Genomic DNA, 25,073 nt, shown 5'->3' with positions numbered 1-25,073 from the left:
GGATCGAGGCTATCCCCATGACCTATATCACTGGTGTGCAAATTTCAAAATTCCTACTGAATTATATCATATGTAGATATGGGGTTCCCCTTGCAATAGTCACAGATAATGGTCGTTCGTTCAAGAACAAAGATGTCAAGGAACTGTGTGAAAAATTTCACATCCAACACCGTTTCTCCAGTCCATACTATCCACAGGGTAATGGTCAAGCCAAAGCATCGAATAAAACCATTATCAAGATCCTAAAAAAGGTTGTCAATGACGCTGGTCAAGACTGGCATGTATAGTTGAATCCAACACTATGGGCTTATTGCACTTCCATTTGCACACCTACTAGCTCAACACCTTTTTCTTTGGTGTATGGTGTGGAAGCCATTTTACCCTTGGAAGTGGAGATTCCTTCTTTGCATGTTTCCTTGCAACATCTAATTGATGATGAAATGCACAGAGTCTCTCGATTGCATCAGCTTGAGATGTTAGATGATAAACGTCAGACAACCCTGACACATTTGCAAGCATATCAAAACCGTCTCCGTCGCTCTTATAATAAGAAGGTCAAATGGTGACACTTCAAAGTGGGAGATCTGGTTTTAAAGGCAATCCCCAAGAATGCACAATCTACTGACATCATCAAAGGAAAGTTTGAACCTAATTGGGTTGGGCCTTTCATAGTTACTGCAGCCTATGGCTCGGGGGCATATCAGCTTGCCACCCCAGAAGGTGAACCTTTGTCAGATCCAGTCAATAGTATGCACCTTCACAAGTACTGGGCATAGTTTTCTATCAATAGTTCTTCAAATATGATCCTGAACAAAATACAAAAAAATCAATAAAGCCCAACAAAATACAAAAAAATATTAAAAAAGTGAAAAATTGAAAAATCAAATAAAAAGTGAAAAATTGAAAAGAACAAAGAAAGTAAAGAAAAATAATTTGCCCTCTAGTGAAAACCTGGCAAACAGAGGCTTTGGGCAATTACTATGGTGAAAACCTGGCAAACAGGCGCCATGTGTAAAAGATTATTGCTCCGTCATCTATCATGACCCTACAACTTTATCACGCTTATCTTTGTCCTGACCCAATGTTCTGTTCCAGGCCTGTGATTGGTCAACACCATTGTCTTGCATACTTAGATTTCCAGTACTTGTGCATATGTTTTGGTCCTGGTCATTGTATATAATTTTCAAATGTTCATTAGGTGCACGCCCCTTGTCATGATCAATTACTGGAGCTTTCAACTCGCAAAATGTCTTGAAAAAATCATTAAAAAAATTGCAAAATGTCCTAAAAAAATCCAAAAAATTCCAAAAATGTCCTGAAATAATTCAAAAAAATCAAATAATGTTCTGAAAAATTTTAAAAAGTCATATAAAGTCCTAAAAAAAAATGAACAAAAAAAAATTGTAAAAAACTCAAAAAAATTTCAACCCATTAAAATCCAAAAACAAGCATTTTTCAATAAATGATCCCTTTATGCATAGACAGATCACTGAGCATACCTCCAATGACTCTTAATCACAATACTACGCTTTACTGCAAATCATGCATTAACAGATGAACTTTTTCAAACAAACCAGACATTCAAACTGATCAAAATTGTCATATCAATCAATTAACATCAATATGATTGTCTTGTCACTACTATCATGGGTCTTATACAGGGTGTGGTATGCTCGACACCAAACTGTGTCCTATCTTAGATGGGGTACTGCATTCCCTGAAACAAGACAGCATGATCGTCCTATCCACACTTTCAACTTTTGACAATGAAGATCAAGATGTTTGTTTGACTTGTTGGAATTAGCGAGTCTTATCATTTATTGATTTATCTTTGATCATGTTCCTATGTTGCTCGATGATGTCACTGAGTGATTTAGAGTGACCAGGATGGTTCATGGTCCCTTTCCTTTTTTTTTTGTGTTTGTTGTTTGTGGAATGTTTGTCACAAACTGGGGCAACTATATCATTGGGTGTCTATGCTAAGTACATTCACTTTGTGAACGCCGCACATACCTTGACTCTTGATGTATGCACCCTAGGATGCTTCACTCATTCCTTGTGTGTGATGTGTCTATCTTTTGGAAAAAGGGTTGCGTTTCAGCTCTGGCCTTTAATGCCATGATGCTCTACATCCGTTTTGCTACATTAAATAAAGGTTCTCACCTACAAAGTGCATTGGTGAAAGCAAGTTTTTCTTCATCTCTAACTATCCTCTATCTAATTTCTTACTAAAATTTTTTCTATCAGTTTGGGTAGTCAGTTTGGTCTAGTTCTCCAATCTCCAAAAACATACGCTGCATCTTACATTCATTGATTAGTACATTTGCATTATCTCAAGCATCACGTCAAGCATTTTATCCATTTCATATTATAAATGCATCAAAAAACACATCAAAATATATCCATACATGTTCCACAATGGTACATAAATAGTGCATAAGCCATCCATACATGGAAAGAACACATAAGCCATAACACATTGCATCCCATCATATAGCTACATATCATATCATATATCAAAACAATATCGGAGTAAAAAATTGGACTGTCTATCCTAAGTATGGCTCGCAGGCTGACTACACAATGTCAAACTATATATGTCCCATCATAAGGAGCATGTACCTCTGTCACTGGGTGCTGCCTTTGTCATCCTCATCCCTGCCATGTCTCACGGATGATGTCTCTCCTACCCAAGGTCCTATCTATGGTGGTCTCCTAGGTCCACTCACCCCCATGCTGCTCGCTGACCTCCAAGAGTGTGGCCTGCTCTTTGTCCTTGATTGTGCCCAATATGACGTTGCTCTCTGCTCTAGTGGAACTGCACTCTCATATAGTGTCCTCCAATGGCATATCTGCTCTCTGGTCTCTACCAACATCTGTGCCATCTCACGTGCACTGGCATCCCTAAGCGACCCAATATACTTAGTGACTCTCTGCTCTTCTTGCTGTGCCTGGGCTATTGCTATATCTCAAGCCGCTGTAAGTCTGGCTATCTTCGCTCTGAACTGATCCTACTCTATCATCAAGATAGCATTTTGTCTCTCTAATATCACAATGTGATCATGCTGACTCGCTATGGTGGCCCTACATATCTCCATCTCCTCTATGCTAGTTGTCTCCGGCTCTATGGGTATATCCTACAATGACTCCTGATCGACTAAATCTGGCTCATAATCTTCATCCTCATCATCTCTGTCCTCATCATCCCCCTCATCCCCATCACCACCCTCATCCTCCTCATCCTCATCATCTCCCTCCTCCTCTCCAACGAGTGGGAAGTCCTCCTATCTCCTAGGTACTAGAATATCAGGATCTGTCAATGGCACTAGCTGTCATCATGCAAACCATCGCTCATACTCCTTTGTTGTCCCAGCATCCACCATATCTGATCTACAATCCCACTGTCTCTATTGTAGCTGTGTGAAGTTAGCATATGCTATGTGTGGCTGAATCATCCTCCCCCACTGACTCATCTCTTTGTGAGATCGAGCAAAGTGTGCAGTCCCCCTCGGTACATCCTGCCTCTCTCCAAACTCTTGTCTAACTCTCTCTGGCAAGTATATCTCAATCAATCTCTGGTGATTCACTAGTTGCCCAATTAGGTATCTCTCTTGTCTACAATATGGTAGCTCATCACTATCATCTGACCATCTAGGGCAATCTTGATATGGCCTCCATCTGAACTCTCTCAATCTGTCTAGCTCATGTCGCCAATACAGTATGTATCCAAACGGACCCTGTCTCAGTGTACCCCCATAGCAGTACACATATGGTCAATGTGGTACTACCTATCTCTCTGCAATCGGTCAACATATGGCTATGTGCTCAAATGCCCATACCTGTAACAGTGTGACTCCACAGCTCAAAGTCTGCACCCCCTAATATGCTATCTGATGCAACTGAAAATATAGCATGGCAAGCACACATGGTCCCCATGCATACACAGTTCCCTTTGTCACCATCTACTCTAGCACTCTTCTCCATCCAATAGGGAATCCATGTCCTCGTCTATCCCCTGCTAATAGGCATGCTATAACCACGACTATCACCACATATCGCTGATCGTACTCTGATGCCATGGTCTCCTAGCCAATCTTCCTCTCTATGATATCCAGGTCATCTGCATCGCACTTGAATAATCTACACAAAGCATCTCTCCTTGTCGCTGGGTCATATTCTATCATCTCCCCATGAATTAGAATGTGGAGGATACGCCACATGTCCTCTAGTGTCACAGTCACCTCTCCAGTTGCCAGATGGAAAGAGGACGTCTCTGAATGCCATCGCTCTTCCAATGCGGTAAGTAGTCCTGTGTTTGCCCTAATCTTGGGCATGAATGTGATATAGTATAATCCAAGTCCTTCTAATGTATCTATGTTCGTGCTCCTGAGTCTATGTCGCAACATGAAGCAGTCAGGTCGGTTCTCCCATGTAATCAGTGGATACTGTCGACTCTGCATCATAATTGGGGCACATTTTGTCAGTTTTTGGGTTCTCTCCTAAGGGCTGGATTTCCTTGTTTCATGCACAAATCAGGGTGTTTCTTATCTATTTTTACCTATCCTACCCTTATCCCCCTTTTCGGGATCATCCGCGTGCTATTTTTGGTCAAATTAGGGTTCTCAGTGCACAACTGTGCCTGTGTACCCTGTCCTGCACCTGTGTAGCATCAAGCTGTGCCTGTGTACCCTACATAGGCATAGAACATCCCACACAAGTGCAGGATGTGCCCACATAGGTGCAGAAGTCCCTTTTTCCATTCCCTGTGGGCCCCGCAATGTCCCGCAAGCAAGTAAAATTCATGAAATTGACAATATGGGTTTTTGAGGTACATACCGTTGCTCCCATGTCATTCGGTTGTGTATAGGTGTGTACACATTCTCTGAGGTGATCTGCCATTGGAATGTTCACCATCTCTCTGCAAGAGTCCTTTTCCAGAGCAACAAATCCTCCACTTTGGCTAGTGCAAATGAGCTATTTTCCTTCTCCTTGTCTCATTTATAGATCTTTGTCAGTGCATAGATGGATGTGCACCTTCTCCATCTTATGTTGGTTTCTGTCTTTCGCACCTTCCATTGCTTGTCATTCGTGCATCCAATCTTCGATTCTTGATCCATTTGATTCTATCATTTTCTATCATTCTTATCGATCAATTGGCCTCTTTTATGGATGTTTCTGGCCAATTCCTTGAGGGGGCATGCATATTTCATTGTCATTATCTAGGGCATTTTCATTATTGTTCTTTGAAACAATGCTTAGAATCGCATTGTCTCAAATAGGGGCAAAATGTAGACGTCTAAAAATGGTCAATGCTTGCGGAGTCATACTTTATCATTTGCGCATTGCCTTATTTTAGGGTTTTTGCATTGCATTAACATTTCTTCTATGTTGCGCACTTGGTCTTTATCATTTGCGAGCATCGAGTCATTCTTCTATATTCATCATTTTTCTCACTTTCAAATTTTGGTCAATCTTATCCTGTCTTATCAATGTGCGTGCTCATGTATCATCATTTTGGACATTGTCAATCCTAATCGATGATAGAATTAGGGTTTTGTCCTCTTGTCAATCTTATCATTTTGCGATTGATTTGTCATCGATCTTTGTCCTCTTGTCAATCTTGTCATTTTGTGATCGATTTCTCATCGATCGTTGTCATTTTCAATCTTGCGATCGATTTGTCATCGATCGTCATCCTTCTCAATCATGTCATTTTGGATCAATTAGTCATTGTTCCTCATCAATTGGCGCATTTATCAATCAAATCATTTGTCAGCATTGGTCCTTTGTTAATCAGAATCATGATCAAATCAAACCTACATCAATTATCTTTTGTCAAGACCTAATTGTCGTCTTTGCATTTCTAATTCATCTTCTAGGATTTTATGATTTATTCATTTAATCTTGTTTTTCATTTTCCCTCTAGGTTAAATAATTTATTTATTTATCCTAAGTCTTCTTGTCATAATTAAATATTTATTTAATTGGCTAATTAATTCCCTCTCTTTTTGTGAATAAATTAATGAATGAAAAATTATTAATTAATTTACCTAATTTTCATCAATTTCTAATTTACTAATTTCTCCTAATTCACCTAATTTTCCATTTTCTCCTATTTTTCTAATATTTCCCCTAATTTCATGGGAATGACATAGCAATTTGTCATAATTTGTCATAATTTGTCAATCAATCAATTTTGACATAGCAATTTGTCATAATTTGTCAATCAATCAATTTTGCATAGAAAGTGTCAATTTTGTCATAATTTGTCATATTTGTCATTCTTGATTTGAAATTTCCTTTCAAATCTCTTCATGCTAATCTTGTCATTTCTTCAATCATGGTCCCTGATCAATCAATCATGCTTCTAGTATCTTTATGCTGTCTTGTCAATCTTGCTTTCATATTATGCTTATGCACTTGTAGGTGAGATCCATAAACAAAGCAATTTGAAGGAGAAAGAAGGACAATGGAGAATTATGAAGGAGATATTTGCATTTGGTTTGCTTTAATTTCATTTTGAATATCTTGTCTTCAGGTTTTCTATTGAGTGTAATAGGATTTCCTGTTATTGCAATTGAGTTTTCGTGATTGAGCTAGGCTAATATTTATATTGCTTTGATGGTTTCCAAATTCCTATCTACACTATCCAAAGAAATATTTTATATAGTTATTCATTCGATGAATCATGTTTGGAAGATTGAATCATGAACAGATCACTGACATAAGAGATCTATTTATGCAGAATGATTTAAGGATCAAATATGATAAACAAAGGTGTATGAAGCAAGACATGTGTAATAGATAAGGAAGCACTGAGTATTATGACTGTTAGAGACATAGAAGGTCACTGAGAAGGATTTCAGAGAACAATCAAGGAACTGAGTAAATAGAAGGGTTTACCGAGTTAATCTATGTATAACCAAGGTATGCTATAAGCAAGGTAATCTCATCTTGAGCAAATAGAATCTGCTATAACATTTTAGATGTAAAGTTGCAGATATTTGTAAAGATTTTATTGTAATATTTTGAGTTATTATAGAAACCTTTAACAGGGTAAAAGACTCTAACAACGTATGTAAATTGTAAAGCCTTTAACTAGGTGCAACATTTAGTATAAGTGTTGTAAAATCCTTTAGCAAGGTAGATCTAACGATCTTGATACTCCTAATAGGGTAAGCTATCAGAAATAGCTAAACATGTAGCTCTAACCAAGCAACCTTTATTATTTTAGTAGTGAAGTTGTGGGTGCCATCCCCACCACAATTTTTCTCTCTAACCAAGAGTTTCTGCGTAACCAAAATATATGTGTTATGGAGTGAATCATGTATGATTGTTATTTATTTGTTTTAGCATTATATTATGTTACAACAGTTTTTGGTTTGTGCTTAACAGTAAAGTTATTGTTGAAGAGAAGATTTGAAGTACTGATTTTACCCCTCCCCTCTTAGTATATTAGCTTTCCATATTGGGCCTAACACTTTAATAGGTCCCTTTGTAAAATCCCTGAACTGGATGATATCTTAATTGATGTTCCTAAGTCCTTTAACTAGACTACCTTTAACAGGGTAAAGGCACTACCAGGCCTTAAATAAAATCACTTAACCGGGTGGCACCTAACAGTGTCTTTTTAATCTCCTAATAGGAATTGCTCTTCACCGAGTGCACTTGAGAAGTGTACAAATTTTTGGAGTACCTACTCACACCGTGGTTTTCTCCCATTTGGGTTTCCATGAGATAAATCTTGGTGTCACTGTGTGTCTTTTCATGCATGCATATTCTTCTACAATAATTGTCTGTATTGATGAATGTTAAGTTAGTGAAGACTTGAGTTAAAAGTTTTAATAGTGTAAAACTAGTAAAGTGCTAATTCACCCCTCCCCTCTCAGCACCGTTTGGGACTAATAAAGGAGCCCTCGATATGTAGGCTAACTATGTCACATAGTGAGGAGAAACATAATAGAAACTTGAATGTTATTTTAAATGATCATGATGAATATGCCATTCATTGTTAGATGTTATTTTTCGTGACTTTGTCGCTCACATTCAATCATTTGTCCATTGCATCCATGTGTATGTTCAAAAGACAGTTTACTCTTAGGGGGAATTGGATTGAATTTTAAAGAGGCCCAATCAATTTCAAGATTTTTGATAAGAGAAAAATTTGAAATATGAAATTCCAGCATCTTAGTCTTTCTAGCAAAGGTAAGAGTGAAATCTAAGGACCCCCAATCATCCACTAAGAGTTCTTCTTTAGGAACTTCTTTGGTAGAAGATGGTGTATTTGAGTGAATTGAATATTGAATTATAGGAACTAAGAAAGCATATGATGCTTCACTTATGTTCTCATCGACTACCTCATTAGTATATGTGTAAGGCACAACACAATAATCAAGAAGAATTTTTGGTTTCCTAGGAACATGAATGGAATTGATTTGATTTTTGTTAGGCTATTGATTTTTGGTAGAGATAGCATTATGATGAGAAATAATATTATCCTCTTGTTCTAAGGTATCTTTATTTTAAAGACACTCATTAGGAAAAGGACTATCATATGTAAATAATGCTTCATCTTTAGAGGGAAGATCGTGAAAACAAGGTATGGAATCCCTAGGATAAGTATCCATAATATCATCCCCTTGCACCAAATAATCCTTATGAGGGAGGTACTTTTTAGGAGAAGAAGAATCACAATTCTCCAAAGATTCATCTTTAGGACAGAGATCTTTGAAAGAACTATCCATATTCCCTTTTTGCACCAATATGCCCTCATTAATGAGATCAATTTTGAGAGAGGATAAATCATAGGTATGAATGAAAGGGAAAACTAAAATATCACCATATGCATGAAAAGGAACTTCATGGACATCTTTAATGTAACTCGAAATTGAATTAGTAAAATAAGATAAGAACTCCATATGCACTTATGATCAAGCAAGAAATTCATATTTTAACCATAATAATATTCACCCCATACATGCATAGAAAGTTGAATAAAGGAGGAAAAATGGAATTTAAATTGCAAATTTGACATTTGAAATTTGAAACTTGTAAAATAATTGAATAATTCAAAATTATAGGAAAAATGATTATTCAATTAAATGAACAAATTGATTGAAATAATAATAATGCAACCTCCTAGGAAATTCAAATTTAAAATTAGGATTATGTGAAAAAATAACCTCTTAATTTAAAATTATCCAAAAGAGATTGAAATTTTAAAATTAGGGCCTATGGAATACCACTTAATTTAAAATTTAAAATGGACACAATTAAGGCCTTAAAATTAGGGCAGATTATAATTAACCACTTAATTTTATTTTTTCCTTGAAATTTGCAATGTTGAAATTGGGAAATGTTTCCAATTTTAGAGGGATCAAAATTCAACAAAATCTGCCAATTTTCTAGATTTAAGCAAATAAATATAGTCATGACACTCTCCTCAAAATTTCAAGAAAAAAGTCAAGGACCAGGTTGAAAATGCTATACTTCACAAGCTTAATTTCCTCAAAATAAAAAATTAGGGGTTTTATGCAATTAACCTCTAAATTTTGTAAAAAGATCAAACTTGGAAATAAAATTTTAAACTTCAAACTATAATTACTCAGATCTAACAAATAAGAAATCAAAATTAAGATCTAGGATGTCGGACTCACCAGAATGTAAAGTGGAAAATTGAACCCTAGTGATTGCCCACTTAGGAGAGAGAAAGGACATCACTAGGATGATTTTCACTTGGGAAATACTTTACCTTTGAAAGAGGGGTTGAATCCACTAGATCCCAATCCAAGGGAAACAAGGATGTGAATTCTAAGTGGATTTCAAGTGTTGGAATGTAATATTCCCTCTTTCGCAAGTAGAAGAGCTGACTTGTTGACTATGCAAAAAATGAAGATAAAATAGATGAAATAAGGAGCTACTGGTTTGGGATTGTGCTGTAACTTTTGATATGAGGTATTTAGACTAGTACAGATCTACCCTACAAATTTGGAGAAAATTCATCGGGACTAGGTTTAAAGTGTACTTGGTCCTTCGAAAAATCCACGAATCGAAAAGGGTTTTTCTGTCTTCCCAAATGAAGCCCAAACCTAGAATTATAGTTGTGGATCTGTAACCTTGTAGATCTACAATTTGTTGATGATGGTTTCTGTGTATGGTGAAAATGGATAACAATAATAACAATATTGAAAGGCTAAATGAATTCAACCACAAAACCCTAGCCTAACAACAACAAAGATCCACCATAACATATGAAGATTACCTAAGACAATGCAAATCAAATGAAATCACAAAGATTATACCATTACATGTCCAATAGGGTTTTGATCTCCATTCTTCCTATCTCCATTGATCTTGCTTGATATATTTGCTCTCAGATTTTATGTGCACAAGAGCTCAACAAAGAATGAAATGTGGTTGCAAGTAGGATCGAAGTGTAGTCAAAATGATCATTAGGGCATTAAGTCATTAGGGTTTGATAATGAAGGAAACATCTCCTTAAATAGAAGACACAATATGAAATGGAGGGATAAGATTAAGAGTTGTAAAAAGGAGGTCGGCTAGGATTAGATGGTAGGTAGAAGAAATAATAAAATAATGAAAGAGGTAGGTAGTGTATGAATTAAGAGATGAATGACATGTGTCCTGGGTAGAAAAGGCTAATGAATTAATTAAATAAATAAAGATTTATTTAATTAATAGAAGAAGTGGGATTAATTAAATAAATAAAATATTTATTTAATTTAAGAAAAGGATAATTTAAATAAATAAATGTATTTATTTAAATGAGAAATAAGGCTAGAAGAGGATAAATGAATTAATTAAATAAATAAGGATTTATTTAATTAATAGAAGAATTAGGCTTAGATAATTAAATAAATAAAATATTTATTTAATTGGACATGACAATTTTAGGTGTCTACATTTTGCCCCTCTTTGAGACAATGCGGCTTGTTGCGTTGTTTCAAAGAAGATAAGATGAACTGATACAGAGTTGCCCCAGAATGGGAATGATATGCCCCCTCGAGAGATTGGATGAAAATGTCTGGAAAGATCCCAGACAATCTCTCGATAAGAAAGACAAGATAGAATGGATTGACCGAATAAAGTGACAAAGTCACGGGATAATGAAGACTGACTCGGAAAATGAAGGCTAAGGCTAGGGGTAGTCTATAAGATAGACCACGGGCAAAAGACATCCTCATTGTCATCTACACCTTCACGAGATCAAAGTGCAGAGCAAGAAAAAAGCAGTAGCAGTCAGTAGTGATGGCTTTCGTGCACAGATTCGACCGTGTTCGACAATTTCAGAGGCCAGCAGAGGTAGGAGAGCCGGTAAGTACCACCAAACCCCCTCGTACTTTGACGTATTTATTTTTGTCATTAATGCATGCTAGTTAGAGCAATAAATGCGCTTAGGAATAGGGTACAAAAAAGTCTAAAATCGTGTAACCGCGTCTGCGTCGGTGCCAGGTGCGTCTGTGTCAGTCAAGCGCGTTTGCGTTGAAAAAAAAAATGCAAGTTTTGGTCTTCGAGGTCAAATCGGCAGTTCTGTGATAAACATACGCTATCGATTGGATAAGTTGCTGAGAGGATACACTCAAGCAGGTCCTCTAAGAAGACTAGGATAGATCAAGGCACTTTGTGATGAATAGTGAGTACCAAGATAGAGTACTTTGTGATGAATAGTGAGTACCCAAAGTATGAGCAGCACTTTGTGATGAACAGGGAGTGCAAATGTGAGTAACACTTTGTGATGAACAGTGAGTGTCATGCACGTAGTACTTTGTGATGAACAGGGAGTACCACTAGGATAAATAGCAACACTTTGTGATGAACAATCAGTGTCACTAGGGTAGATAGCCATATGCATTTAGATAGTGAGTAGCATTTTGTGATAAACAGTGAATGCCACCATGACTGACATGATTGATTTGCTTGATTGCAGGAGTATTTGCCTATGCTAGAGTCATGGGAGAGATTCTCATTGACATAGAGATTGCGACCTGAGTTGTCATTTCAGGATAGAGATGCCATCGAGGAGATGGGTTTGAGACATATATTGTATGTGCCTGAGTTTCAGGCAAACATGGGTTTGCTGACTGCGCTTGCTGAGAGATGGCACTCGGAGATGTGCACCTTCCATTTGCTGATGGGTGAGATGACAGTCACCCTTGAGGATGTCTATAGGATTCTACATATACCGATTGATGGAGATTTGATTCCATATGATCGTGATGGAGATCAGGAGGCCTTGAGACGGGTGTTCTAGGATCCGGGACTGGAGATGAGGGTGGGACACATGGCATGGGATACCATGACATGGATAGGATTAGCACTACCAATAGTGTTGGTAGGAGTGATCAGTGAGTTCCTCTATATCAGTTTTGTACCATTTTGTATAATGATGTAGACACCTGCGAGTGATTGTAGCCATATGATTTTGACATCATTGTATCATGACACTTTATATATATATATGAGATGATGCATCTTTGCGGCAGCTATATGCATGTGTACCTATGTGATGAGATGTTCTTATGTGATGCTTATGATATGGATGCAAATATGTATATGATGCAATGCAGTATTTTTGTTCTTTTTTTTTTTTTTTTTTTGCTTGTTTATGTTTTATATGTGTATGCATGATGCAAATGTGAATGTAAGTAATGCAGATGAATATGATAATGCAAATGTAAATTGTGCTAATAGGTGTTGTGTGCAGGATGTGATGCAGTTGTGATATCTATATGTATGTATGAAATGCTTATATGTGGTAATGTAGGTGCAGCTACATGAAATGCAAATGTTTTTGGTGTGTCATTATACTCAGTAATGTGATAGCAAGCTATGCGGACTCGAGAAGGACTATGGAAGTCAATCAAGAAAGGGGGATGAAAGACAGAAGATATGAAAGTGAAAGAACTTCTTGTGCATTATCATCATTGAGCTTTATTATGGCAAGTAGGTTATGACAATCGAGGCATATGTTCGACCCAGAAAGTCATTGTACCTATTTGCATGGAGATAAGACAGTCACAAACAAGGAATGCCCTAGTTCATACTAGACTCACAGTGTCCTCATATCCTTGGACAAGTCATAGCATTACTAAGAGACAATCCACAGACAGCAAAAGAAAATAGGTGATGATACCCCATCCTCGCCTTTCTAGTCAAAGACATCCTGGAGATAGAATCTCTAGTCAAAGACATCCCAGAAAAGCTAAAAGACATGTCACCAAAAAAGATGAAATCAAAAGAAAACCAAGACTCGACACCAACATCCACTGTAGTCCTCAAGTTTAGTGTCTCTTGTCACTTGTATAAGTCTTATTTGATTGTGGTCACAATGTTTACTTTCACAGAAAGGATAGATAGCACTGAACCATAATGTTGTCTAAGTCTGTTAAAAGATTTGATTTGTTGAAGCCCATTGTTTTTGCTGTCTCATCTAAAACTGACTGAATCCATGAAACTGATACTTTATTGTGGAGAAGATGAAACTTTATTGCGGATCTATGATGCAAATGTTGCTTTATTGCGGATTGTGCACGAATAGACTGAAGGAAGCTGGAAGAAACTGTACTCCTCGAAACATGTGATGTTCTCAGTTCCACACCCATCACTAGACGTAGGATTTGCCTTAGCCACAGATAGGATCTGATTTATTATGGATGGAAAGGAATGAAAAGGGAGGTTTATTATGAATGGCTAACCAATCTTGGGTAGATCAATAACAAGCCATGATGGGAATGGGTAAGTTTATTATGAACGAATAGGTTGTGAGTGTGTGCAAAGTGAAATGATGAAAGAGAATCCTGAAGGAGGGAGGAGCAATGTCTCTACGCATAGCACTGGTGACCCAGTTTTCACCATGGTACTTGCCCAGGGTGCCACCGATGTGGTTTTCTCCATTGGACGAAATTATTTCTCTTTACTTTTTTTGATTTTTCAATGTTTTTGTGTCACAAGGTGCCTGTTTGCCAGGTTCTCACCAAGTAACGATTTTTTTGTTTTTTAATTTTTTTTATATTTTTGAATTAGGATATTCCGAAGAGCTATGTGTAGAACTTGCGAAGGTGCATGCTTTTGATAGGATCCTCCAAAGGTTCACCTTCTGTATTTGAGAGCTGATATGCCCCAGATCCATAGGTTGTTGTGATGATGTAAGGACCAAGCCAATTTGGTTCGAACTTGCCCTTCTTCTCTCTGTCTTGCTGATTCTTGGGGTTTTCTCTGAGAACCAAGTCACCTACCTCAAATGTGCGAGGCTTGACCTTGTGATTATAGCTACGACTCATTCGTTGTTGGTAAGCCTTGAGATGATTAAAAGCAGTTTGTCTCCATTCATCCAGCAGTTCTAGTTCTTGTAAGCAAGAGACCCTATAGTCTTCATCAGTGCTGATGTTTTGCAAAGAGACCCGTAAAGAAGGTAACTCGACCTCAATAGGAAAGATGGCTTCAGTGCCATAGACAAGTGAATAGGGTGTAGCTCCTGTAGGTGTGCAGACACTTGTGCGGTAGGCCCAAAGTGCAGGATTGAGTTGGATATGCCAATTACGGCCAGCGTCGTCGACTGTCTTTTTGAGGATTTTAAGGATTGTTTTATTAGACGCCTCAGCTTGGCCATTACCTTGGGGGTAATACGGTGTGGAGAAATGATGGGAAATATGGAAGCGGTCACAGAGCTCATGAACATCCTGATTTTTGAAGGGACACCTGTTATCAGTGATAATGGAAACCGGAATACCGTATCGGCAAATGATATAGTTAAGGATGAATGTAGTGATCTATTTTCTAGTGACTTGTGTGAGAGGCATGGCTTCAATCCATTTTGTAAAATACTTTGTGGCAGTGATAATGAATTTATGACCATTGGAAGAAGGAGGGTGAACCTTGCCAATGAGATCGAGTCCCCACTGACAAAAGGGCCAAGGAGACGCAAGTGGTTGAAGTTCTTGTGCTGGCACATGTATGAGGTCTCCATGAATTAGACATTGCTTACATTTCTTGACAAACTGATATGAGTCTTTTTCCATATTGGGCCAGTAATATCCAGTCCTAATGAGTTTCTTGGCCAAGGTAGGACCACTAGCATGTGGACCACATATCCCTTCATGCACTTCACGTAACGCAATCTGAGCTTCGTCGCTTTCTAGACATCTAAGAAGAGTGCCATCTAGACCTCGCCGGTATAGGGTATCAGCTAAAATGACATATCGAGAAGATCGGCGAATGAAGGTGCGGTGTTGGTTATTTGATAGATCAGGAGGTAGGATATTATCGCGAAGGTATGTGAAGATGGATCCATATAACTGGGATTCAGGACCGATAACACATATCATTTCAGTAGGAGTGATCTCATATGAAGGAACCAAAAGGTTATCCACCAAGAACTCATAGCAGGTCTCATTTTGAGGTAGATCAATCAATGAAGCAATTGTAGCCATGGCATCTGCAGCATGATTCTGTTCTCTTGGTATCTGCTCAAAATCTATCTTTGTGAAATATTGTTTCAGATCATCCACCATTTGTTTGTAAGGCATTAATTTTTCATCTTTTGTTTGGTAATTATCAATTGCTTGATGGATGACAAGTTGAGAATCCCCAAAAACACAAAGTTCCTGAATCTTTCACTGAACTGCAATTCGTAATCCAGTTGTTAATGCTTCATATTCCACTATATTGTTAGTGCAAGGAAATGATAAGCGGTATGATTTTGGTATAGAATCACCTTGAGGAGTTATAAAGAGAATACCAGCTCCTGCCCCATGCTGTGTGTATGAGCCATCAAAATATAGTTGCCATGGCCTTGTATGTGATATTGTTAAAATGGATTCATCTAGAAATTCTGAATTTAGAGGAACATCATCAATCATGGGGGCATCTACTAATTGATCCGTGATGGCTTGTCCTTTTATTTCTTTTCTATCCACATACTCGATGTCAAATTCACTAAGGATCATTACCCATTTGGCTAGTCACCCAGTAAGTGTTGCTTTATTGAGAAGGTATTTCAATGGATCTATCCTTGCAACTAACTTAGTCTTATGAGTAAGCATGTAATGTCATAATTTCTGTGAAGCAAAGACCACGGCAAGACATGTACGCTCGATTGGCGTGTAGTTTAACTCATATCCCACCAATGTGTGACTGATATAGTATACTGCTTTTTCCTTGCCGTCAGCAATTTGTTGTGCTAGGAGTGCCCCCAGCGTTGTTAGAGTAGCTGATATGTATAGTAGCAAAGGCTGATCTGGAACTGGTGGCATCAAAACTGGCAGATTTAGAAGATAATCTTTGAGCATTTGGAAATCCTATTGACAGTTGTCATCCCATTTGAATTTGATGTTTTTATGTAGCAGGTGCTGAAAAGGATTACACTTATCTGCTAGTTGTGCTATGAATCTTCGGATGGACTGGAGTCTACCTTGTAAAGATCGAAGTTGACTGATATTTCTTGGTGGTGGCATGTCCAAGATAGCCTTGACTTTTGCTGGATCGGCTTCGATTCCTCTTTTGGACACAATGAATCCTAGGAGCTTCTCGGAGGTTACTCCAAAGACACATTTCTTGGGGTTTAATCTTACTTTGTATTTTTCCAACCGATCAAAGGCAACTGAAAGTATGTCCAAATGTGTATTTCTGTCTATTAATTTGACCAAGACATCATCAACATAATCTTCCACAGTTACATGCATGAGATCATGGAAGATAGTGGTCATTGCTCTTTGATATGTAGCACCTGCATTCTTTAACCCGAAAGGCATGACATTCCAGCAGAAAGTTCCCCACAGACAAGTAAATGCTGTTTTATGTTGATCCTCGGGTGCAATTCTTATCTGATTATAGCCAAAGAATCCATCCATTAATGATAGCATTTCATGACCTGCTATGAGATCAACAATCAAGTCAATGTTTGGTAATGGGAAGTCATCCTTTGGACAGGCTTTATTGATGTCTCTGAAATCTGTGCAAATTTTGATGCTGCGATCTGGTTTACTGACAGGTACCAAGTTAGAGATCCATTCAAGATAATCAATTGGACGTATGAATCCGACATCGAGTAATTTCTCAAGCTCTGCTTTGACTAGTAATGCCACTTGTGGATGCATTTTTCTCAATTTCTATTTTACTGGTTTTGCCCCCGATTTGACTGTCAGATGATGCATTACCAAATCTGGATCCAATCCAGGCATATCAGCGTATGACCAAGTGAAGTTGATTTGTCGCTCTTTGAAGAAACTTATGAATTTTGACCTTTCAGACTCTGTCAGTGATTGAGCTAGGAATATGTTGTGTGGAACCTCCTCTGTACCGATGTTTGTTTTGATAGTCTCCTCTACCAACATGGATGATTTTTCCTCATATGATGCTGGGAGAATGTCGAGCCTTCCATCTTTGGGTGCCTCAGAGAGGTTTTCACCCTCAGATACATCCTTTCTTTTTACTTTTTTGGGGTCAGATAGCGCCACAGTGTGGTTTTCGCCATAAGACCCTTGATTTGTTCTTATTTTCACATTTTTGCGACTGGAAGGTCCGACACCCTCACCAAAATATGCCATGTTGTTGAGTTCTATAGTGTATCCTGCTTTATGGTCTCCAGAGGGAAGATCATCTCGTATGCCTAGATAATCAATAAAAGCTTCATCGTTTTGGAATGTATCCAACTGTGGAGGTCCTTCATTATCCCAGTCAATGAGTTGGTGATGAACAAGGGGAAGGCCATTAATGTCTTCGAAGTTAGCGGGGCTAAGAGTGAAGATGTGGTTATATTCAGGTATGTCAAGGTAATTATCGAGGTCATCGATGGCACTCTCCTCATCAATCTCGATTGCAAACGAATCCAAATTATCATCACTAGTAGCGCATTCCAGAACAGGTGTTCTCATCCTATGTGATTTCAACCTAGAACCTTGAGACAAGGACTGTATAGACTACTCATGGGTTGTTTCTTGACCAACTCTGAACTTTTTATAAAATTCCTCCTCTTCTGTGGGTTCATCTAGCTCTCTGAATGTCTCAGTGAGCTCATAGTCACTGGAGGATTTGTCTGAACCCCATTCCCATTCGTTGGAGTCTGTGGAATAGCGATCCTCTTGTTGAATTTTGGCAATTTTGATTCGTGATGCCTCTTCTGTCCTTTCAGTGTGGATCTTGGAAGTCAGAAAACCAAGTCCCTTTGAGCGTTCCCTTTTTACAGTCAATTCAGGTTGTAAGGGCTCCATAATGCCTTTTTTTCGTAACCCAAGAGGGCTTTCTCCATCATACCCGAATTTTTGTAGAATCTTGAAGCCTTTGCCATATTTCTCACAGGGTATATTGATCTGATCTTGTGTGTCATCTTCAATGTCTTTGTAGAGCATTTTATATAAACCTTCCTCTTCCAGTTCGCCCCATATTTGAAAGGTAGTAGGATCCCATTTGAATACCATGATGGATATTTGCTTGTTAGGATGTGGCCTTCCATATTCTTTTGGAGAGCTCAAGACTTGTCATAAATACATGGTCTGATTTAAAGTGTATTCTCCCATGCCTTTGTCCTAAAATCTACCTTTAAGTTCACCCTGTTTTGATGTTGAAGGTTTCAATGACTCAGGATCAATGTATGCCGAAGAAGGAACAACTTCACGATTACTGGGAATGATGGTCTCAGTATGTGATTTCAAGTTATTGCAATATATGAACGGATTAGGATCGCCGTTAACTGTTACTTTGACTCCATTGTGAGGAAACTTAATGCATTGGCGATATGTCGATGGGACTGCGCTCATCTCATGAATCCATGGATGTCCCAAGAGTATGTTGTATGTGAGATCTAGATCAAGGATTTGACAAACCACATCTTTTGTAACTAGCCCAATTCTTAGAGGTAAGGTGACTGTGCCCTTGGATGAGCACTCTTCATCATCATATGCCTTGATGGTGATTTGATTTGTTGAATTCACAGCTTTATCGGAATATCCCAATTGTTTAATGGTGCTCAATGTACAAATGTTTAGACCAGCTCCTCCATCTATCAGGACTCGATTTATTCGATGTTTGTGTATGAAGGCTTCAATGTGTAATGGTGCATTATGTGGCTGACTTACGGAGGCATCATCAGCTTCTATGAATGTAAGGGAGTGTGGAATGGAAAGGTATCCCACCATGGCTTGAAACTGGTCCACATTCAGATCAGTAGGAATGATGGTGTCTCTCAAGATTTTGTCAAGAATAGCTTTATGAGTGGGGGATATGCGTAAGAGTTCAAGGATGGAGATGAGCGCGGGTGTCTTCCCTAACTGTTCTACAAGGTCATACTCAGGTTTGGTTGATGAAGAAGCAGTATTTTTAGTGGAGGCACCTGGCAACATAATTTTACCTCGATGAGTTGTAACATGACATTCAGAGGTAGGTCCGGAAGAAGATCCAACACCTCTTAGGACAATCTTGGGTCTCTGAGGAGGATTTTCAAGGTTTTTGTTCTTGATGGTAATAGTAGAGATATGATTGTCCATTGAGATATGATTGATAGTTGAATCATAGTTGTAAGGTGCTCTATTATAGTTGGCCTGATCATCTGTGACTTTGGCTTTTCCCTTGTCATGTTTTGGGAATGGTTCCTTAAACATCTCATGTTCTTGATTAGACAAATGTCCCTCAATCTCAATATCACCTCTATCAATGAGATCTTGCACAATGTTCTTCAGTCGATGACAATTACCTATTTTATGACCCTTGCTCTTATGAAATTCACAATACTCATCATCATTCCACCAATTCGGCTTAACCTTTGGTTCATATGGAGGAAAATCTAGAACTATGATCACTTTGTTTGCCACAAGCTTTTTGAAAACTGAATCAAGTGGTTCTCCCAATGGAGTGTACTTACTTCATGATCTGGAAGTTGTTTGAGTATTCACTTGATTGTTTGTAGAACTTGATCTCGAAAAGACGAATTTGGGTCGCACTGTATTAGCATCAACAACACCATCATTGACTGTGTTCTTGTTTTTATTCCAAAATCTTGGCTTGTCTTTCCCTTTAAAGTCATCTTTGTTTTCCTTAAATATTTTAATGACTCCTTGCTCAATTAGGACCTTTTCTGTTGCTAAGCCTTTTTCAATGATGTCCTTGAAGGTAGACAAACAAGCTTTCCTTAAGTCATAACCAATCTCTTTGTTAACATTTTGGGTGAACATTTCTACCATTTGTTTTTGTGGAATTTCACAAGAGCATCTGCTAGCTAGATTTCTCCATCTTTGCAAAAATGATGCAAAGGACTCTCCTTCTTTTTGCTTAGTGTTGCACAAAGTAGTGACTGATATGTCTGTCTCTATATTGTAGGAGAAATGTAGAATAAATGCCTCTGCTAAGTCACCCCATGACTTAATACCAGGTGGAAGTTGGGAGAACCATTCCATAGCTTGATCACCTAAGCTTTGTGGGAATAATCTCATCAAATATGTCTCTTCTGCTGCTACCTCAATGCAAGCTGTGAAAAATTGTCTTATGTGTGCCTTAGGATCCCCTTTTCCTCTATATTTGTCAAATTTAGGCATCACAAAATGTGTAGGAAATGGAGGCATTGGAATGCTCTTGTCAAATGGATAAGGACATATGTCTCTCATTGTGTATGTTGGCTTTGGTGCATTTATGTCCTCCATTTTCTTTTGTAAGTCTCTTATTTGTTGCTCCAAATTGCTCTTAGGTGGAGATCAACTTCTTGGACCATATCCTATGTTTGAGGTACCCATTGGAGGAGGAGCATGTTGCATATATGGATGATATTGATCATACACATGTTCATATGGAGGAGGTCTATAGTGATGCTGCATATATGGACCACTTGGTATGGATTCATGTTGAGGAACACCATATCTATTTTACGCATGTATACCATACTCTACAGGCATGTCATGTTCTATTGTATTTCCCCCAAATTTGACATGAGGTTTCCTTGTGTCCAAATTTTGAGCATGCCTTGGAATATCCCATTGCTTTGGTGGTTGATCCTTAGCATTGATATGTGATTGAGCATATTTTTCTCCATAAGATTTCCATAATGGTCTACGAAGGTGAGTATCATATGTTTGACCATATGTATGTGGGACCTCTGGTTTTTGAAGCAAAGCTGATGGTGATTTAGGTACCATATGTGGTCCTCTATTTCCTCCACTATTAGGTCTCCTTTGATCCATATTGGAGTGAGGTTGTTGCAAAGGTCTATGTTCCATTATTTGAGACATGTCAAAATCATGAGGTATCTTGGCTCCACTTTGTGCCATCATGTGTAAGAAGTATTGTCTATCTCTCCTCATTATTTCCTCAACCAATCGATTGAAATGGGGATTCATAATGGATTCTTCCACATCTACTAAATGTACTAAAAAGTTGTCCGCATTGTCATTTTGTGTAGCATTGTTGTTGATAGTGTCCATGTTCTCAACATTTGGATTGTTTCTATAGGCATCCATGTCAGGTAATGTAGTGTGCTCCAGATTGAAAAATAAATCATTGTCATACTCATAAGAACTCATGTTTGCGGACTCTTGAGCCTATTTAGTTTCTCTCCTAGATTTTTGAAGTCGGGTTTCAACCATGAACTAGGTATTAACCAAGATGTGTGAGACTAGATGAAAATGGAAAAAGTATGGAAGACCAAGAGTTGGATGGAATGTAAATGAATCTGAAGTGTACTTGCAATGTCCAAAGTGTAAGACCAAGTATGTATGTAGTAGAGTAGGTGTGACTTCCAAAGAGAGGATAGTTTCTCTTGATGAGGTAAGTTGACCTTGACTCTAAGTAAAACCAAATGAGACCCAAAGGTAAGAAACCTTGATGAGGGACCACTTAGCAAAGTGTTGTTGTATGTAGTATGTTGACAAAGTATGATGAGGACAAGCAAGTGACCTTTTGACTCAAGTTTAGACAAGTATGAATGTAAAATGAGATGTGAAGCAATGATGGACTATGTGAGACCCAAGGACAGGTTGAATGCTAGATGAAACCTGAAGAAACAACCTAGGAAGCTCAAGTATTCCGAAACTGATTTCTTTTGTTTGCTGGACTGTGAAATTTTCTTGCAATTTTGAACATAGACGCGACTGTATACTTCACAGATGTGGTTTTCGGACACAGACGCTACTCTGTTTAACCCAGATGCGCTTCTGAGATTTTCTTGTTTATGTTTGCTAGACTGTAAAGATTTTTACAATTCTGGACACAGACGCGACTGTATACTGCACAGACGCTGTTATCCGACACAGACGAGTTTATATTCAACACAGATGCTGTTATAAACATAGATGCTATTCTGCCCTTCATAGATGCGTTTAGATGACTCAGACGCAGTTAAAACAGACACAGACGCGTTTCTGTAAAATTTGTGCAATTTTTTCCAATCTGTGAAGTCATTTTGTTGTGACCAAATCTGACTGTTTGACTGTTTTTCACGATAAGAGGACACAATGTTGATGAGGACTCAATGTTTGCAAGTGTTTAGACTCCAAAATGACTCCAAGAAAAGTGTGTTGTTTGATGTAAAAATGTTTTGCATACACTTGAAGACACAAAAGACACAATGTTTTGCTGTTTGGTTTTGAATGTTTTGAATGTTTAAAATAAGTCAAGCACAATTCTTATGGCTAGCCAAGACAATAGTTGTTGATCCCACATGGGGTTTTACCCCCGAGGCTATGCTATTCAGAGTGGATACTTAGATGCTTGACCTCACTAGCTCCACCCTCGGCACTCACTTCTCGGGTCAGCCAAGCATCAGTCCCCATGAAAACTCCCCATGGCGAACTTTGTATCTCTACTAAGAATCGTATGTGTGTGGGCCGCTACCAGAGGTCCGACCTCCTGCCCCAACAACTAGAAGGATTTGGGCTTCTAAAACAAAAAGGTGCTAGTAAGGGAATCCGCTTGTGTGGCCATACATGCAACACTTTCAGCTCTGTAAATACAGAAGGCTCCCAGCCGGTAGGGGTTACGCCCTACAACTGATCAAATAAATTTGATCAAACGGGTTTATGGGGAGACATAGTGTCGGTATGAACTAATCAGCACACGTTATTCATAGTTTTCACCATGAATACATTTGATTATAGTGGTTCGAATGAGGTGGGTTTTCCTCGCTACCACTTGGGTCATCCTCTTCTCACTAGTAGTCCTAATGACCACACGGGAAGACAGGCCCTCTAAAGATTAAACAAAAAGAGCCTATTGCTCAAGACACAAAAGACAATGATTCAATTTTAGTGCACCAATGGAAGTGTTTGCTAGTCTATGAAAACAAGGCACACAATAAAAATCCAAAACTCTTGCCAAGGACCTGCAACAAAGAGTTGTTAGTAGTTTGGGTTGTTTGAAATAATCACCCCTTCCTGCAAGCACACAAGTTAGGTAAATTTTTAAAACCCAAAAGACTTTGTGAAAATAGGGGCCTTCAACCAAACACTTTGCTTCCAAGACAAGCTGCACCAATTTAGTTAGCTAGATCTGAAAGTGTTAGTCCAAAAATAAACCAGATCTGAAACCCTAAGTACAAAATCCGAAAATTGAATCAATGAAAACTTCAAAATTCTGAAACAGTAAATACACAGACACTATTACCCTCAACACAGATGCGTATGGATAACATAGACGCGGTTCTGTGATGCACAGATGTGCCTAAAAATCACAGACGCTCCTTTCCGACACAGACACGAGTAGAAATAACACAGACGTGTTTCTGAAACACAGACGCTCCTTTCTAAAACCTGCAAAATAAAATTTGTCGAAAATACAAACGCGATTCCAGATCCTGCAAACGTGCTAGAAAATCAAAGACGCAATCCGAAAGTTCATAGACACGAAAAAAAAAAACTAAAATGCTGTCGAAAAATGTCTGATCTGCAAAATCTACAACAAGGAGGTTAGATGCAAAGGGACAAGAGTCCCACCGGGCGTGCCAAAATGTGTATGGTGAAAATGGATAACAATAATAACAATATTGAAAGGCTAAATGAATTCAACCACAAAACCCTAGCCTAACAACAACAAAGATCCACCATAACATATGAAGATTACCTAAGACAATGTAAATCAAATGAAATCACAAAGATTATACCATTACATGTCAAATAGGGTTTTGATCTCCATTCTTCCTATCTCCATTGATCTTGCTTGATATATTTGCTCTCAGATTTTATGTGCACAAGATCTCAACAAAGAACGGAATGTGGTTGCAAGTAGGATCGAAGTGTAGTCAAAATGATCATTAGGGAATTAAGTCATTAGGGTTTGATAATGAAGGAAGCATCTCCTTAAATAGAAGACATAATATGAAATGGAGGGATAAGATTAAGAGGTGTAAAAAGGAGGTCGGCTAGGATTAGAGGGTAGGTAGAAGAAATAATAAAATAATGAAAGAGGTAGGTAGTGTATGAATTAAGAGATGAATGACATGTGTCCTGGGTAGAAAAGGCTAATGAATTAATTAAATAAACAAAGATTTATTTAATTAATAGAAGAAGTGGGATTAATTAAATAAATAAAATATTTTTTTAATTTAAGAAAAGAATAATTTAAATAAATAAATGTATTTATTTAAATGAGAAATAAGGCTAGAAGAGGATAAATGAATTAATTAAATAAATAAGGATTTATTTAATTAATAGAAGAATTAGGCTTAGATAATTAAATAAATAAAATATTTATTTAATTAGACATGACAATTTTAGGTGTCTACAATTTCTTTGATTCTTAAATGTAATCATAAGTGTTGCATGAAATCACATGTAATATGATAAAACCCTAACACACACATGCTTGCAGATAAATGTTGTAATATTGCTCCAATGGATGAATGAAGAAGACACATGAAGAAGAGAATTTGATGGATGCTTGGACACTTGAATGCTTGATGATGATAATGAGGACCTTCCACTTTCTTATCTTTTCTTATACTTGTATATTTTCAGTTATGCAAATGAGAGGACTAGATCCCCTTTTATAATGACCAAGGAGGATAATTTTCATCTCACTCAAGGCTGACATAGGAGGATTCAAGTCCCCAAGGATAAAATTAGGTCCAAGGGTCAGATGGA

This window comes from Cryptomeria japonica, chromosome 9 (genome assembly GCF_030272615.1).
Source record: "Cryptomeria japonica chromosome 9, Sugi_1.0, whole genome shotgun sequence".
NCBI classification, from domain to species: domain Eukaryota; kingdom Viridiplantae; phylum Streptophyta; class Pinopsida; order Cupressales; family Cupressaceae; genus Cryptomeria; species Cryptomeria japonica.
The sequence above is the reverse complement of the archived record's forward strand: the minus strand, read 5'-3'. Positions refer to the sequence as shown.